The sequence below is a fragment of the Suricata suricatta genome, chromosome 1, assembly GCF_006229205.1.
Source record: "Suricata suricatta isolate VVHF042 chromosome 1, meerkat_22Aug2017_6uvM2_HiC, whole genome shotgun sequence".
Taxonomy (NCBI): Eukaryota; Metazoa; Chordata; class Mammalia; order Carnivora; family Herpestidae; genus Suricata; species Suricata suricatta.
Genome location: NC_043700.1, coordinates 83,206,340 through 83,225,440, shown reverse-complemented (window position 1 = coordinate 83,225,440; position 19,101 = coordinate 83,206,340). Strand labels below are relative to the sequence as shown.

At 35.3% G+C, this 19,101-nt stretch overlaps 1 pseudogene; it reads right to left on the bottom strand.

The window, feature by feature from the left end:
* Positions 1 to 7,218: 7,218 nt before the first annotated feature.
* LOC115301275 lies at positions 7,219 to 7,615 on the bottom strand (annotated as a pseudogene).
* Between the last annotated feature and the right edge of the window lie 11,486 nt (positions 7,616 to 19,101).

The window sequence follows — 19,101 nt, the reverse complement described above, 5'->3', positions numbered from 1 at the left end:
GGAAATGGCTCCCAGTACTGAAATATTCAGGATTAACTTCCAGAATGGCAGGATAAAGATTCTCAAACAGCATCACCAGGAATTTATTCTTGTCTTTTGTTTGTTTGTTTGTTTTGTTTTATTTTGTTTAACATATGTTTATATATTCACTCTGATTCTTCTTCATAGGATTTGTTTTGAAGGGTTTCCTCCCCATATATTTTTCTTTATCTTTTATTAATAATTTATTTTTTAAAATTTACATCCAAATTAGTTCGAGTATGGTGCGACAATGATTTCAGGAGTAGATTCCTTAATGCCCCTTACTCATTTAGCTTATCCTCCCTCCCAGAACCTCTCCAGTAACCTTCTATTTGTTCTCCATATTTAAGAGTCTCTTATGTTTTGTTCCTGTCCCTGTTTTTATGTTATTTTTTATTCCATTCCCTTATGTTCATCTGTTTTGTATCTTACAGTCCTCATATGTGTAAAGTCATATGATATTTGCCTTTCTCTGACTAATTTCACTTAGCATAACACCCTCTAGTTCCATCCATGTAGTTGCAAATGGCAAGATTTCATTCTTTTTGATTGCCCAGTAATACTCCATTGTATATATGTATATACAATGGACATTTGGGCTCTTTCCATACTTTGACTATTGTTGACAGTGCTGCTATAAACATTGGGGTGCATGTGCCCTTTAGAAACAGCACACCTATATCCCTTGGATAAATACCTAGTAGTGCAATTGCTGGGTCGTAGGGTAGTTCTATTTTTAATTTTTTAAGGAACCTCCATACTGTTTATCAGAGCAGCTGCACCAGTTTGAATTTCCACCAGCAGTGCAGAAGAGATCCTCTTTCTCCATATCCTCACCAACATCTGTTGTTGCCTGGGTTGTTAATACTAGCCATTCTGAAGAGTGTGAGGCGGTATCTCAAGATAATGCTGGCTTCAGAGAATGAGTTTGGAAGTATTTCTTCTATTTCTATTTTTGGAACAGCTTCAAGAGAATAGGTGTTAACTCTTCTCTAAATGTTTGCTAAAATTCCTCTGGAAAGCCATCTGGCCCTTGGACTCTGGAATTTTGCAAGATTTTTGATTATTAATTTGATTTTTTTTACTAGTTATAAGTCTGTTCAAATTTTCTAATTCATCCTGTTTCAATTTTGGTAGTTTATATGCTTCTAGGGATTTTTACATTTCTTTCAGACTTCCCATTTTATTGGCATATAATTGCTCATAATATTCTCTTATTATTGTTTGTATTTCTGCTGTGTTGGTAGTGATCTATCCTCTTTCATTCTTGATTTTATTTACTTGGGTCATTTCTTGTTTCTATTTGATCAAACTGGCTAGGTTCAAAGAACCAGCTTCTGGCTTAATTGATCTTTTCTACTGTTTTGTTGTTGTGGTGGTGATGGTTTTGGTTTTGGTTTCAATAGCTTTTAATTCTTTATTATTTTCCTGTCTTCTGCTGGTTTTAGGTTTTATTTGCTTTTCTTTTTCCAGCTATATCGGGGGTAAGGCTGGGTTGTGTATCTGAGACTTTTCTTCTTTCTTTAGGAAGGCCTGGATTGCTATATACTTCCTTCTTATGACTGCTTTTGCTGCATCCCAGAGGTTTGAGGCTATGTATTATCATTTTCATGGACTTCTATGTAGTTTTTAGTTTCCACTTTAATTTCTTGGTTAGGCCATTCATTCTTTAGTAGGATGATCTTTACTCTCCAAGTATTTGCAATCTTTCCACATTTTTTTCTTGTGGTTGATTTCAAGTTTCATAGCATTGTGGTCTGAAAATATGCATGGTATGATCTTGATTTTTTTTGTACTTGTTGAGGAATGATTTATGTCACAGTATGTGATTTATTCAGGAGAACATTCCATGTGCCCTGGAGAAAAATGTGTATTCTGCTACTTTAGGGTGAAATATTCTGAATATATCTGAAGTCCATCCGGTCTGCTGTGTCATTCAAAGCCACTGTTTCCTTGTTGATTCTGTTTAGATTATCTGTCCATTGATTTAAGTGGAGTGTTGAAGTGCCCTACTATTGTGATATTATTATCAATGAGTGTCTGTATATTTGTGATTAATTGTTTTATATACTTGGGTTCTTCCACATTTGGAGCATAAATGTTTACAATTGTTAGATCTTAGTAGATAGACCATTTAATTATTATTTAATGCCCTTCTTCATCTTTTGTTACAGTCTTTAGTTTAAAGTCTAGATTGTCTGATGTAAGTATGGGTAACTCCAGTTTTCTTTTGGTGACCATTAGCATGATAGTTGGTTCTCCATTCCCTTACTTTCAAACTGAAGGTGTCTTTAAGTCTAAATTGTGTCTCTTGTAAACAGCATATAGATGGATCTTGTTTACTTATCCATTCTGTTACCCTATGTCTTTTGATTGGAGCATTTAGTCCATTGATGTTTAGAGTGAGTGCTGAAAGATAGGAATTTATTGTCATTGTGTTCCCTGTAGAATTGGAGTTTCTGGTGCTGTTCTCTGGTCCTTTCTAGTTTTTGTTGCTTTTGATTTTGTTTTGTTTTTTGTCTTTTCTCCCCTTAGAGAGCCCCCCTTAAAATTTCTTGCAGGGCTGGTTTAGTGGTCACAAATTCCTTTAATTATTGTTTGTATGGGAAACTCTTAATCTCTCCTTTTTTGAGTGACAGCCTAGCTGGATAAAGAATTCTTGGCTGCATATTTTTCTAATTCAGCACGTTGAATATATCCTGTCACTTTTTTCTGGCCTGACAAGTTTCTGTGAATAGGTCTGCTGCAAATCTGATCTGTCTTTTCTTGTAGCTTATGGATTTTTTTCCCCTTCCTGCTTTCATGATTCTTCCCTTGCCTGAGTATTTTGTGAATTTGACTATGATATGCCTTGTTGATGGTCGGTTTTTGTTGAATCTATTGGGAGTTCTCTGTGTTTCCTGAATTTTGATATTTGTGTCTTTCATCGGGTTAGGAAAGTTTTCTGCTATGATTTGCTCACATAACCTTTCTACCCTTTTTCTCTTCATCTTCTGGGTCCTCTATGATTCTGATGGTGTCTTTTTTAATGAGTCACTGATTTCTCTAATTCTTAGATCATACTCTTTTGCCTACACTCCCTCTTCCTTTCTGCTTCATTGTTCTCCATAAGTTTGCCCTTCATATCACTGATTCACTGCTCTGCTTCATCTATCCTTGCCACTAGGGCATCCATTCGAGATTGCAGCTTAGTTATAGCATGTTTTTAAAATCTCATTCTGACTACATTTTATCACCACAGAAAAGGATTCTAATCTGTTTTCAACCCCAGCTAATATTCTTATTATCATGATTCTAAATTCTGGTTCAGACATCTTCTTTGTATCTGTGTTGACTAAATCTCTGGTTGTCATTTCTTCTTGTTCTTTCTTCTGCAGTAGATTCCTTCATTTCATCATTTTTAAGAAAGAAATGGAATTAACAAGGTAAAAAAATTAAAATTAAAAACAACAACAACAAAAATCAAATAAAAGTTGCTGGATCCTAGGTGTGTCTTGGTCTGGCTGTTGAAAGGTGCTTGATAGATTAGAATAAAAAGGGAAAGATAAGAAAAGGAAAAGTTTGAAAATTTGAAAAAATGAATACAATAAAATGAAATGATGGAAGTAAAATAGGATTTTTAAAATGTACAAAAATAAAAAATTAAGTAGAAAAAAATTTTTAATATTTTTAATAAAAATGGAAAATAAAAAATATTTTTGCTCTTACTATATTCATGAATAAGAAAAGAAAAGAAAAAAATTCAATAGATGGACCAGCAAACAGTCTGAAATATGATTGAAATTGCATTGGTTTCCCTTAGAAGTCAAACTATGAAGAACTTTATAATCCATAGACTAAGCAGGGAGAGAGATTTGTGGTATTCCTGATGAGTGAGCTTGGCCCAGCTGGGCAGGGCTTAGTGTAACAGCTCTGCTATCCACTAGATGGTGCTGCTTAGCTTACTGAGGTGGATTGTTTGGCACATGTAGGTGTGTACATGCATGTGCGCATGTGCGGTAAAGGTGAAAATGGCGTCGCCCAGCCATCCAGTCTCTAGTATCAGAACTCTGTGCTCTCCTCGACCAGCAATTGCACACCCCTCCTTTGTCTTCAGCAGTCATCAACTACCCTCTTTTACACTGTCCATGACCAAGACATCAGGTTGCTGGATGGCACCTCCCTCCTGAGTTTTATCTCAGATGCAGCTTTGTTTCCCAGCCCCTTCCTTCTGAGGGACTGCGGATTTGTCCCACTCAGACCTTCTGGGGAAGGGTCTCACCAGGGAATGGCTGCATGCAAGAACATCTGTGGGACTGTGCTGCTGCTGATGCCCAGAGACTGTGTCTGGGTGCCAGCCTGTCCCAGAAAAAGTTCATGCAATCATGTAGCAGCAGTGTTTCAGGGATTATGAAAAATTACAACACACATCTGTCACCAGGCTTCCCCCTTGTTCTAACACCAGTGAATGCTGTTGTTCACCAGGATCCACTGGTACCTTCGACTGTGGTCACACAGCCTCTACCAAATGCCTTCCCAGTAAGGAAACCGCCTCTCCCCATGTGGCCCAAGGACCCCTCAGACTTTGCTCTCTGCTCCTAGGGATTCACTCTCCCCACCAGAGCACCACCAGGAATCAGACTCTGTGGAGTTTCAGACTCTGTGCTCCCCTTGTTTATAGAGTCTTAATAGAATTTAAAGCCTCTCCTTTATCCTTTCTCCCTTTTTTTGTTCATTCTCTTGCATATTCTTTCTTTTCTCTCCAGCTGCTTTCATACTCTATCCCCCGCACTCAGTCTCCATCCACTCTCAGCAAGCAAAAGTAGCTCCCTGCCTCCATGACTTCTCTCTCCCTCTGTTCACCTCTATGCCACGTACCTGCTTCAGGATGTACAGACTGTTGTGTTAATCCTCAAGTCAGTTTTCTAGGTGTATAGGATGGTTTAGTGTTGATCTTGCTATATTTCAGAGATGAGAGATGCCAAGAAAACTTCCATGCTGTTCCACCATTTTGGCCCTTCTCCTCCCTATATAGGTTTCAAAGCTTCTGACCTATATAATACTAAATTATGGATCTCAGCAGAAGAGAAGGCCTGATACCCAATCATTCCAGGAAGAGTCCTGGAATCAACTTTGTGGTTTGGGTTGACTGAACCATTCCTAAACTAAATGCTGTGACTGTGATTGGTCAAAGTAGGTCAGGTGGAGAAAGGGAAATAACCAGTAACAGATGGTGACAAAAGTGGGATTTTGTTCATTGTCACCTGTCTCCTTAGTCCTCTTAGAAGCCAAGTCTGAGGTCTCCTATTGAGCACATTTCCATTCTTTGACTCTTTTCATTAGAATTGCAAACTCCCTTCCTTTTCCCAACAGAAACAGGGATTTAGTCCAGTTTCATTTTACCAATATAATCAAACTATTTTTTTCCCTATACCATACCACATCAGCTATGGACTTAGACCCAACAAAAACTTTCCTTTCCCTAAAGACTCTGAATAAGCTGAATACCTTTGTTGTCAACAATGACCCTGATATACTAAGGAAACACAAGGTAGCCATGTAAAAAAATCAGCAACACAAATATTTTGTAAACAGGGATAGTTTAAAAAAGGGCTAGTTCTTTTGGGTTACAAGATGATTTTTTTTCTTTTTATATGATTCATACAGATATGTAAAGAGAATGAAAAATTTTATAGCATGGGGTAAAATAAACTTACTTTTGTTTTAATGTGCATATTTTAATGCTTCTCAATCCCTGACTAGTCATCAAGGGGCCTATTGCTTCAATCAGGTTGATCTTTCTTACATATTATGCGCTTAGAAGGTATCTGCAATATTAAACTCTATCCAGTTAATTCACTTCTAATATTATTGTTGCTTTTCTATTAATCATCTCTATGAGTGGAGATCCTTTAATTATATTTACTAGTTTTTGAAAGTGTTTTTATTTTCTTTCATTGGTGACAGCTACTCTAGGTTGGCCTCCAGAAGCCTGTTCATCCCCTCTTCCCTCTAAGCCTCTTTTTACCTATGACATGTTCATTATATAGAGAGGCCCATTGTAACAAGCAGAAATGATGATTCTTATTTTTCTACTGTAAGAGGCTGTCTCTTAAACAGAACATTCCCTCTAGATTTCATATCAGAGAAACTAGGTATACTTTTCCCATTGTCAGATGCTTCCTCTGTAATAGGGGCAGAATCCCAAATCAAGAATTGGGAACTGGAATTTGTTGTCTCATTCATAGGCCTTCTGAGAGACTGCTTTTTGCTCTTTCTATAAACAAGACCATCACCCTGTAAGAACAATTGGTGCCCTATTCCACCATATCAATTTGCCTTTACCATTTCCTCAAAACATTGAGCTAGAAAAGGCTTACCTTGTGATTGGGCCAGACAAATAAGGCCAAGTATAAACTCGCTTTCAAAAGGTAGGCTACTTTAGTCATTCACATGGAGAAATAAACTACAGCAGATGTTTGTTTTTCCACTTACTCGTGTATCATCATGTGAGAATTAACAGAACTCTGCCAATGGCATATATGGCATGTATGTATATGTGTGTTTTTCCACTCATTCATACACTCTCATACAGATTGATGTATGTTTATATAACATATATCATATTACTCTGTACTTAGTTAAAGCATTTACAAAGTCATATCAGCAATTTATTCATCTACCCTGGGAGTAGTGTTAATTGCTCTATTATACTAATGGTTTATATATAACCCAACCTTCAAATGAGCTTCATTTAAAGTTGGCAATGCTACTTTACACCTGCAAAAAGGTGAATATTTTTATCCTAGCTTGGGAGTAGAGGATGCTGTTTCTCATCACTTGGCATATGCTTAAGGAATAATATTTTTGTTTGCTTTGATTATTATGCAAAGCCACAAGGCAGACTTTGTATTAAAAGAAATTTGCTAAAGAACTTTAGGGAAAAATCATGGCTATTGCAAAGTAACTACATGTTGGACAGGTGTTTATTTAAAACATTTGTTTGAATACATATGAGGCACGGTGAATAGGATTACAGATTTATCCTGCTTGTAAATTCATCATTTCATTATTTAGGTAGCATTTGCCAACCTGAAAAGTACATTAATTTTCACCTTTATCAAGCTATTTTATTTATTTTGTTTTATATTTTGTTTTATTACAAACGAGGCACTGCGTTAACTCAGCATTTGTTCTAACGTTTCTTGGACTTATCACCTAGCTAGCAACTCTGTCCAGATCTCTCTGTCCCTGAAGTGTCACTTTGTGGTCCCCATCTTGGTGTTTTTCACCACTTTCAGCCCCTTTAGAGCATGGAGGACGCTGTTGGAGTCTCTTCTGATATGGCTAGGTACAACCCTGTTTCTCTGATGTCCACCTGGATCTTGGTCATGAAGCTAACACCAGCGCTGCCTTAGAGGACAGGTGTCATACTTCAGAAGTAGCGTGTGTGTAGAACTAGTTCTCATTGTAGAGGAGCAACCTCTTTAAGCTTGACAAGCTTGACAGCATCTGCCCTTTCAGGGACTTTAAGTTTCTCGGACATTTTGAGGGAGGCTGCCAGAGCTCTGATGAACTCCTGCTGGCTCACATCTCTCACAGGAACACCAAGCATTGTGTGGCTTCCTGCTGCCAGCCAGGGGAGAGGCAAGCTATTGGATTAATGGAGACTATATTTTCATACTTTGTATAACATGTGTATGCAACATTCAGCAACTTATAGGCAATGTCACTCTCACACTTCGTTTATTTGAATAGATAGCATAGATTAAGAGATATGATTTAGAGATATATGGAGTAATCTAATTCTAGCATACAACGTGTGACAGCTAAAGCATTAGTGAGTAGCAATCTCTACTCATCCAAGATGAAGCAGTATCAATGATGTGGAAGGCTTTGAACCATTCCATGACTTTCAATGTGATATATTTATTTCTCATCCCAATGCCAAAGTCATCTTAAAGTTCCCCATCAGAATGTAAGCTCTATGAGGGTAGGGGCCTTGCCCATCTTATTCATGTCCATATACAACTTCCTGTGTAATACATACCTATGTGATAAGTGAGTGAGTGAAAAAGAAAATCTAAATATTTATTTAGAATTTCAAAGTGTATATGTGTGCATGAGTATTAGCATGCACTTGTATGTGTGAGAGAGACAAACAGTATTCACTGAGACTCCATTTTTAAAATTCTTTTAAAAAATTTTTTTAATTTATTTGATAGTGAGAGAGAGAGCGAGAGCAAGTGAGAGCATGAGCAGGGAAGGGTCAGAGAGAGAGGGAGACACAGAATCTGAAGACAGGCTCCAGGCTCTGTGCTGTCAGCACAGAACCTGATGAAGGGCTTAAACCCACAAACTGTGAGATCATGACCTGAGCCGAAGTCGGACACTTAACTGATGAGCCACCCAAGTGCCCCTAGATTCCTTTTTTTTTTAAACATTAAACACTATTCTGTCCTTGAAGGTTCTGTGAACTCTTTTTTTTTTTATGAGACTTACTGTGTTGATAATTTGGAATGAGAAATTCTGATACAGTTTCTTTGTTGAATAGTTGTATCTTCCCAGAGTTTATATTAACACAGTGTTTATTGAACCTCTGCTGTGTGCCCACAGGGACTCTGAGGGACTGGGGATATAAGAAAGAAAAGCTTATATATTTATCTCATTATTTTCATAGTGTGATAAATAAATGTTGTCTTAAACTAACTGCTTCAGCAAGTGGTAATATTTTAAGGCATGTCCTAAAGAGTTAAGAAAAATGAGCCACTAGAGTGAAAATCACTGCTATTAGATTCAGTTAGTTCCTTTCCATTACAATAGTTTAGTTTTCTTTTTCAGGTCTCTAAATAATTAACAAAATAATAGGTGAGACAAAAAAATGTAGAGCTCTTGATCTCATTCTTCACTTTTTGTCTTATTAATGCTTTCGTCAGTCATTCAGTATTACTGTTAGGATAGAGCTAGATGGAAAAATGTACTTCTTCTCTGTGTATAAACCCAAGCAATGCAGTGAATAAAATGGGTGTACCTAGGAAAAGAAACCAACATATACCTTTTATTGTGAAGATAAACCACAAGATAGCAAAAGTTGCTAAAAACCAACATAGATTTGTTTGTTCAATCAAGTTGCCTAGATAAGTAATGACTCAAACTCAGAAGAGTTTCTGTGCTATGCTTATCTGAATGGAAAGAATGGATGCATAGATCATAAATTAATGCCTGGAAACAGATCATGAACTTTTGCCAGCAACAGCTAATTTGCAACAATGGGGGCTTGGTGAAAATGACAGTTTCATTCGGCATGGGGAGGTAAGCAGAGCCATTTGAGAGGATGGAGAGCATTGTGCCTGCCAATTGATGTTGGCAGGCGATTGTCAACCCACTGAGTACCAGGACTCATCAGCATATTTAATGCTATGAGCACAGACATTGTCTTTAAAAACATAAGCCATGAGAGGGCATTGTGGGCTGCAGACTGCAGAGAATATCATTTCAGGCAGGTGGATGGCACAGAAACTTATTACAGTTGTGGCAAATGGGAAATAGAAATAGAAAGGAGCCAGACACAAGGAGAAACAGGTGAAGGTCCAGAAGTGAAAACTGAATGTAACGAATGTTCAATGCAAAAAAGGAAAGATGAATAATATTAGAAAATACAGAAAAGCACAAAGGGAATGACAGTTATTCTTCCACCATCATCACAATTAGCACTGTTAAAACTTTGTTATAAGATTCTTTAGCATATTTAGCTCAAGTTTAAAATAACTTTAAGAAGTGGTATTAAGAGTTATGTTGGATAGATCTATTATGAAGATAATATTAAATTTCTTACCCCGCATATCTTATATTATAAACTAATCTATAAATTGGAATGATAGTAGCCTAGTAAAACTACCAAAGATGTGATGGAAACCTTCTATTAATTTATAATCCTATGCCCATAACAGCAAATAGACATTTTGAGAATATTTGCCCATATGTGTATACTGATAGAAATTAATGAGACTATAAGCTAGTTATAATTACATCACATTAAATTCCTCTGCTTCAAAATACTTGTGAGCAGGTGTTCTATGTCACAAGATAAATTTTCAGTTATTCAGTAAATAATCTCACAAAGTCTTACATATGTCATACTTTTTGTTTGGCATTGAAAATACAAGTAATAATATATAATCCGGTATAGTGGGATAAAATATTAAAGCAATAACTGAGGAGTTTTCACACTTTGGGCTTCCTGGAATGTCCTTACTTACGTTGATCTTATCTCTCAGCCTAAGCACTAAAGTCACAATTTTTCCTAGGAAAATTGTACTTGTGGAACCAATGACTCCCATCTGTCCTACAAATCTTCCCTTTTCAAATCTAGCATAGGTGAAGATGCTCTCTCTAAGGAGAGATTAAAGAGAGTTTAGAGAAAAAGTAAAAGAAGTAGACTCTGGGGGCTTTGCAGAAGTAGAATGAGGTCCTGAAGTATAGCAGGATACCCATGGATTGGGGTGTTGAAAGTGGATGAGAGTGGGAGGTGGTTTTTTCACAACTTCTGCATCCCAGAATGCCATGAAAAAACACCCCACAAATTTTCAAATATCTCCAACAAAGGTTCAGGCTTCCATTAAGAGAAAGAAGCTATTAAGAGGCTCAAGGATATGATGAGGGTGAACTACAGAGAGCAGCAACAAATATAAATACCAAATTAAACAAGTATGCCTTACATCTTCAGAACTATAGACTCCATGGACTTTGATAAGAAAGAGGATGGCCTCAAATCTACCCATCTTACACCAAAACTGATATCGTAATGGTAAATTAGGTGAAGTTTTTTTGTCATCAAGTATAATAGGGCTTGATATTCTTTAAAAATCCATGTACAAAGTAGAAAATAATTACTTCCTTTGTACCCTTGAGTATTCAAACTCAACAAAACTGAATATTTCCAGGGTATTTTAGAGCTAATATTTACATTCTCAGTTAACCTCGTCATAACTATATTATAGATATTATTGTCCCCACTTTTTTTCATTCATCATTAAAAATGTATTAGGGCTATTAGCTGCCTATATCTGTAGTAGGTTCTAGAAATTCCCTGTAATAATAGACTCCTCTTGTGCCTTACCTAATATCTGCTGGGCCCAAATGAACTCTAATCATTTTAATGGCGACAAAGATCTAAATGGTGGAACCTGACAACTACTCATATTTCAACAGCCTTGGATACCTCCCACTCATGCAGATGCAATCTGGAAATGTGGGGAAGTTACCTCATTCGATGGAATGACCTTTGACCAATGGGACTTCGGAGCTAGTGGATACAAATTCCACATAGAGCAACCAATTCTGAAAAACATAGTTTGTAGCTTATTAGAATCTCTTAACATTACTGAACCTCACTAGTCCACAGCAGTGACCAAATCTACAATGAACCTCCTTCTTTATGTCATTCTCTCCAGTTCCTTTCTGCTCCTTGCCATTACTTCCCAAATAAAATATCCAGACACAAATGTGGTATACAAGAATGTCTGTGTATCTCTTAGAAGCAGAGAACTATGACACTAATTTAGCAAAACAGGTATAACTCATAGTATCAGATAGGTAATGATTTGTGAAGATTTTAAAATCAGATATTAGAGGGGCGCCTGGGTGGCTCAGTCGGTTAAGCCTCCGACTTCGGCTCAGGTCAGATCTCACGTTCGTGGGTTCAAGCCCCGCGTCGGGCTCTGTGCTGACAGCTAGCTCAGAGCCTGGAGCCTGCTTCCAGTTCTGTGTCTCCTTCTTTCTCTACCCCTCCCCGTCTCATGCTCTATCTCTCTCAGTATCAAAAATAAATAAAACATTAAAAAAATAAAATAAAATTAGATATTAGAGAAGTTTAGACATTTTTTTAGGCTAAATAACTAATGAGAAGTGAAGCTGAAATTGAAATCAGGACTAAACACTCTCAAAATATGTTCTTTTTAATGTAAAGTGGAAACAATCTATGGTACTATCATCTATGTTGCAGCATTGTGAATATTTTCTTCATTAAATATATTTACTTCAAAATGGAAAGTGAACCAGATGAGAAATTACATCAAATGATTTAGGTTGAGACATTTGGTAGCAGGTTCAAGAAAGGACATTTGGGTCAACATCCAAATTAGAGAGTCTGGGAAAATAACAAAAATAAATTCTGCTTAATTAGCAGAGGAGATGAAGTCAATGAGAAAGATATCAAAGAATTCACATAAACAGTTTGGACTTTCAAATCCAAATAACAATTTCTTTCCATTTAAATATGAAAAATAAAGACACAAGAAAAAATGTACTCAAAACTATAATATTAATTAGTCTGAAGGTCTCTACTAACTTCAATGGTATGTCTATGTATTATATTGCTTCTGCCAAATATTTATGGACAACTTATTAAGGACTCTGAAGAAAGAATATTTTTCAGAATTAACGTATATGGTCATTGACTATACACATTTGAATTTCAATTTAATTAGAATCACATGATGATATTCTAAAATGTAGGCACTATTCATAATGTCACTTTATGCCAAAGATTTACTTATTATTATCATTAAAGTATAGTTGACATACAATATTACATTAGTTTCAGGTTTATTACATAGAGATTTATTGTTTGCTGTGTTAGTTTGGTCACCATCTGTCATCATAAACTGTTATTTTACTATTGACTAAGTGCCCTGTGCTGTACTTTTCATAACTGTGACATATTTATTTTATAACTGGAAGTTTATTCCTCTTAATCCTCCTCACCTCTTTTGCCCTTCCCCCAAGCCCCTCCCCTTTAGCAGCTACCAGTTTGTGTTTTATTTGCATGTTCATTTATTTTGTGTTTTTCTTAGATTCCATTTATAAGTGAAATCATATGGTATTTTTCTTTCTATATCTGACTTATTTTATTTAGCATAAATAATTCAACCACATTGTTGCAGATGGCAAGATCTTACTCCTTTTATATGGCTGAGTAACATTCCATAATATTAATTATTTATTGATTTCTTTAGGAACTTTCTGTCCTGTTCCACTGATCTGTGTGTCTGTATTTTTGCTAGTTCCATACTGTATTAATTACTATAGTTTTGCATTTGTATTGAAATCTAGGATTATGATACCTCTAACTTAGTTCTCGTCTCTCAAATTTCCTATAGCTTTTCAGGTTCTTTGTAATTCCATATAGATTTTGATATTATTTGTTCTACTTCTGTGAAAAGTGCCTTTGGTATCTTGATAGTGATTGCACTGAATCTGTAGATTGCTCTGGAAAGTATGAACATTTTAAGACTATTAATTCTTCCAATTCATAAGCATGAAATATCTGTCCATTTGTTTGTGTCTTCAAATTCTTTTATCAATGTTCTATAGTTTTCAGAGTATAGGTTTTTTACCTCCTTGGTTAAGTTTATTCCTAGATACTTTATTCTTTTGGGCACAATTACAAATGCAATTTTTTTCTTAATTTCTTTTTCTACTACCTCATTATTAGATATACCAAGATGCAACCAATTTCTGAATACTGATTTTGTATCCTGAAATTTTATTTTTTTTAATATCTTATTTATTTTTGAGAGACAGAGAGAGAGAGAGTGTGAGGAGGGGAGGGTCTGAGAGAGAGGGAGACACAGAATCTGAAGACAGGCTCCAGGCTCTGAACTAGCTATCAGCACAGAGCCTGACATGGGGCTCGAACCCACAAACCGTGAGCTCATGACCTGAGCTGAAGCCTGACACCCAACCAACTGAGCCAACCAGACACTTTTTATGCTGAAATTTTACCTAAATCATTTATTACTTCTAATGGTGGTTTTGGTGGAGTCTTTATAACATCATGTCACCTGTAAATCATGAAAGTTTTATTTCTTTCTTACCAATTTGAATGTCTTTTAGTTTTTTCTTTTCTGATTGCTGTGGCTAGGACTTCCAGCACTATGTTGAATAAAGTGGTAAGAGAGGACATCTTTGTCTTATTTCTGATCTTAGAGAAAAAGCTATCCGTTTTTTACCATTGAGTATAATATTAGCTTTGGCCTTTATTATGCTGAGATATATTCTCTCCAAACTCACTTTGTTAACAGTTTTTTTTATTATGAACAAATATATTTTGTCAAATGGTTTTTCTGCATCTATTGAGATGATAATATGGTTTTTATGTTTCCTCTTTTTAATGTGATGTTTAAATTTTTCCTAATAATGAACCACCTTGCATCCCTAGAATAAATCCCAGTTGATGGTGGTCAATGATCCTTTTTAATGAATTGTTGAAATGTGATTTGCTAATATTTTGTTGAGGATTTTTTCATCTATGTTAATCAAGGATATTGGCTTCTAATTTCATTTTTTCTAGTATATTTCTCCAGTTTTAGTATCAGGCTAATGCATGCCTCATAGAATAAATTGGAAGTTTCCTTCATATATATATATTTTTTTTTTTAAATAGTTTGAGAACAATGGGTATTAACTTATTCTTAAATGTTTGCTAGAATTCACCTGTGAATCCTTTTGGTCCTGGACTTTTGTTTATTGGGACATTTGATAACCAATTCAATTTTATTACCAGTAATTGGTCTGTACAAATTTTCTATTTATTCCCAATTCAGTTTTGGAGAAATGTACATATCAAGGAATTTATCCATTTATCTATATTGTTTAATTTGTTATTTTTTATATAATTTTTATAATAGTCTCATAATCCTTTCTACTTCTGTGGTGTTAGCTATTGTTTCTCTTTTTCATTACTGATTTTAATTATTTGAATCCCCTCTTTGTTTTTTCTCAATGTGTCTGGCTAAAGTTTTATCAATTGGATTTATCTTTTAAAAGGATAGGCTTTTGGTTTCACTGACATTTCCTATTTCATTTTTGAGTCTCTATTTCATTTATTTATATTCTAATCTTTGTTATATTCTTCCCTGTCCAACCTTGTTTTTTTTTTCCTAATTCTTTTAGGTGGAAGAGAAGACTGTTTATTTGACCTTTTCCTTATTTCTTGAGGTAGGACTGTATTGCTATACATTTCCTTCTTAAAATTGTTTTGGCTGCATCCCAAAGATTTTGGACAATTTTCTTTCCATTTTCATTTATTCCAGCATGTGTATTTTTTATTTCCTCTTCCGTTTCTTTAGAGACCCATTTGTTGTTTAGTATCATGTTGTTTAGCCTCTATGTGTTTGTGTTTTTCCCAGTTTGTGATTGTGATTGATTTCTACTTTCATACCATTGTGTGCTCAGAAAATGTGCTCAGTATGATTTCAATCGTCTTTAATTTATTGAGACTTGTTTTGTGGCCTAACATATGATCTATCTTGGAGAATGTTCTATGCACCCTTGAAAAGAATATGTATTCTGCTATTTTTGTATGGAATATTCTATATATATCTGGTCTAATGTGTCATTTAAAGCCACTTTTAAATATATTTTTCTTTATTTTTTATTTATTTATTTTTTGAGAGAGAGGGAGAGAGAGAGAGAGAGAGCATTGAAGGGGAAGAAGGGCAGAGGGAGAGAATCTTAAGCAGGCTCCACACTCAGCTTGGAGCCCAACACAGGGCTTGATCTCACAACTGTGAGATCATGACCTGAGCTGGATGCTTAATTGACTGAGCCACCTAGATGCCTCCAAACCACTTTTTTCCTTATTGGTTTTCTGTCTGGAAGATCTATCCATTAATGTAATTAGGATGCTAAAGTCCTGTACTATTATCGTATTGCTGTCAATTTCTTCATTTATGTCTATTTATATTTTTGCTTTATATATGTAAGTGTTCAGTGTTGCATGACCACATATTTACAATTTTGTTGGATTGATCCCTATATTAAGTAACGCCTTTATTTGCCTCTTGCTTTGTCTTTGTTTTAAGATCTATTTTGTCTGCTATATGTATTGCTAAATGAGCCTTTTTTTCCCCCTCTCTTATGAGCATAGTATATGTTTTTCCATCCCTTTACTTTCAGACTGTATATGTCTTTGGGTCTGAAGTGAGTGCTTTGTAGGCAGCATATAGATAAGTCTTATTTTTTAATCTATTCAGTCACCCTATGACTTTTGATTGGCGTATTTAGGGCATTTACACTTAAGGTAATTATTGATAAGTAGGTACTTTGCATTTTGTTAATTGTTTTCTTCCTGTTTTTGTAGTTCTTCTCTCTTCCTTTCTTCACCTGCTCTCTTTCCTTGTGTTTTAATGGCTTTTTTAAGTGGTTTCTCCATCCTTTTTTATGTATATTTACATCTTTTCATTATGTGTATCCTTTGACTAATTTTTAAAGATATAATTGATTTTACTACTTCTGTATTTTAACACCTGTACTGGCTTTACAAATTGATTAATCTACAATCTTTACTGTATGTTTACTTTTGTTTGTGAATTTTTCCTTTCATAATGTTCTTGCTTCTAGTTATGTTATTTTCTCCCCCCTTAAAGAATTTCCTTTAACATTTTTTTTAAGAGTGGTTTAGTGCTTATGAAACCTTTAACATTCTTTTAATCTGATAAAGTGTTTATCACTCCTTCAATTCTGAATGATAACATTACCAGGTAGAGCATTCTTGGTTGTAGGTTTTACCTGTTCAGCATTTTGATTTTATCCTGCCACTGTCTTCTGACCCACCGAATTTCTGCAGAAAAATCAGCTGATAGCCTTGTGGGTTTTCTCTTGAATGTAATTTTTTATCTTTCCCTTACTGCTCTTAAATTTTTCTCTTTATATTTAATTTTTGCCATTTTAGTTAATATGTGTAATTTAGTTAATATGAGACCAAGGGACACAAAAGAACACTTCCTGAAAGGGACAGACCCTGGACAGTCAATAGACCTCCTTTAATATAGCATAAATTACAGGTGCAGAGTGCATAACATCTTTTAAAACCAACAAGAGACAGAAAGCTAGCCAAAATGATGAAACAGAAGAACCCTCCTCTAAAGAAATTCCAGGAAGAAATCACTGTTACAGAATGGATCAAAACAGATATAAGCAACATAACTGACCAAGAATTTAGAACAATGGTCATAAAATTAATTGTTAAGCTTAAAAAAGTCATAGAAGACATCAGGGAAGCTATTGTTACAAAGATTATCGACCTTAAAAATAATTGTGATTAATTGTAAAATGCTATAAATGAGACGCATAATAAAATGGAGGTGGCCACTGCATGGATTGAAGAGGCAGAGAAGAGAATAGGTGAATTAGAAGACACAATAATAGAAAAAGAGGAAACTGAGAAAAAGAGAGAGAAATTGATCCAGGAGCACAGAAGGAGAAGTCGAGAACTGAGGGATACAACCAAATGGAACAATATCAGTATCATAGGAATTCCTGAAGAATAAAGAGAGGAAGGTGCTGAAGGGGTACTTGAACAAATAATAGCCAAGAACTTCCCCAATCTGGGGAAGTTTCCTTCTTTAACATTTCTTTTAAGAGTGGGGAAGGAAACAGACATTGAAATCCAAGAGGCACAGAGAACTCCCGTCAGATGTAACTTGAATCGATCTTCAGTAAAACATATACTGTAACTGGCAACATATAAGGATAAAGAAAGAATTCTGAAAGTAGCTAGGGATAAAAAGGCCCTAACATACAAAGGGAGACCTATCAGAGTAGTAGCAGACCTATCTACTAAAACATGTCAGGCCAGAAAGGAATGGTAGAAAATTTTCAATGTGATGAACAGAAAAAATATGGAGCCAAGAATCCTTTACCCAGCAAGCCTGTCATTCAGAATAAAAGGAGAGATAAAAGTTTTCCCAAACAACCAAAAATTCAAGGAATTCATCACCACTAAACCTGCCATACAAGAAATCCTAAGAGAAACTCTATTAGAAAAATGTTGCAAGAAACACAAAATACCAGAGACACCACTACAAGCATGAATCCTACAGAGAACACAGTGAATTTTCACCCATATTTTTGAATAACACTGAATGTAAATGGACTAAATGCTACAATCAAAAGACATAGAGTGGAAGAATGGACACAAAAACAAAATCTGTCTATTTGCTGTCCTCAAGAGACTCATTTTAGACCTGAGGACACCGTCAGATTGAATGTAAGGGGATGGAGAAGTATCTATCATGCGACTGGAAGTCAAAGGAGAGTCAGAGTAGCTATACCTATATCAGACAAACTGGACTTTAAAGGAAAATCAGTAACAAGAGATGGAGAAGGGCATTGTATAATTGTTACAGTGTCTATCCATCAGGAAGAGCTAACAATTATAAATGTCTATGCACTGAATTCAAAAGCACTCAAATACATGAAACAGTTAATCATGAACAGAAACAATCTTACTGATAAGAATGTGCTAATTGCAGGGGATTTTAATATTCCACTTACAGCAATGGATACATCAACCAGACAGAAAATCACTAAAGAAACAATGGAGTTGAATGACACATTCGAACAGATGGATTTGACAGATATAATTAGAACTCTACATCCTGAGGCTAGGGAACTCACTTTCTTCTCGAGTGTGAATAGCACATTCTCCAAGATAGATCACATATTGACATATACAACCATAAATAGCAGCCCTCCATAAATATAAATAAATTGAGATCATACCATGCACACTTTCAAATCACAATGTCATGAAATTTAAAATAAATCACAGAAAAAAAACTGGACATCCTCCAAAAATATGGAGGTTAAAGACCACCTTACTAAAGAACGATTGGGCCAATCAGGCAATTAGAGAAGAAATTAAAAAGTATATAGAAACAAATGAAAATGAAAATACAACAATCAAAACTCTTTAGGATGCAGCAAAGGCAGTCCTAAGAGGAAAGTATGTTGCAGTCCAGTCCTATTTCATAAAACTAGAAAAAACACAAATAAAAAACCTAACAGCACACATAAAAGAACTAGAAGCAGAGCAACAAGAGAAACCCAAACCCAACAGAAGAATAGAAATAATAATGATCAGGGCAGAAATAAACAAAATAGAATCAAAACAAAAACAGTTGAACAGATCAATGAAACCAAGAGTTGGTTTTTTGAAATATAAACAATTGATAAACATGTAGCCAGTTTTCTCAGAAAAAAAGACAGCATCCAAATAGACAAAATCATGAATGAAATGGATCTATTACAACCAAT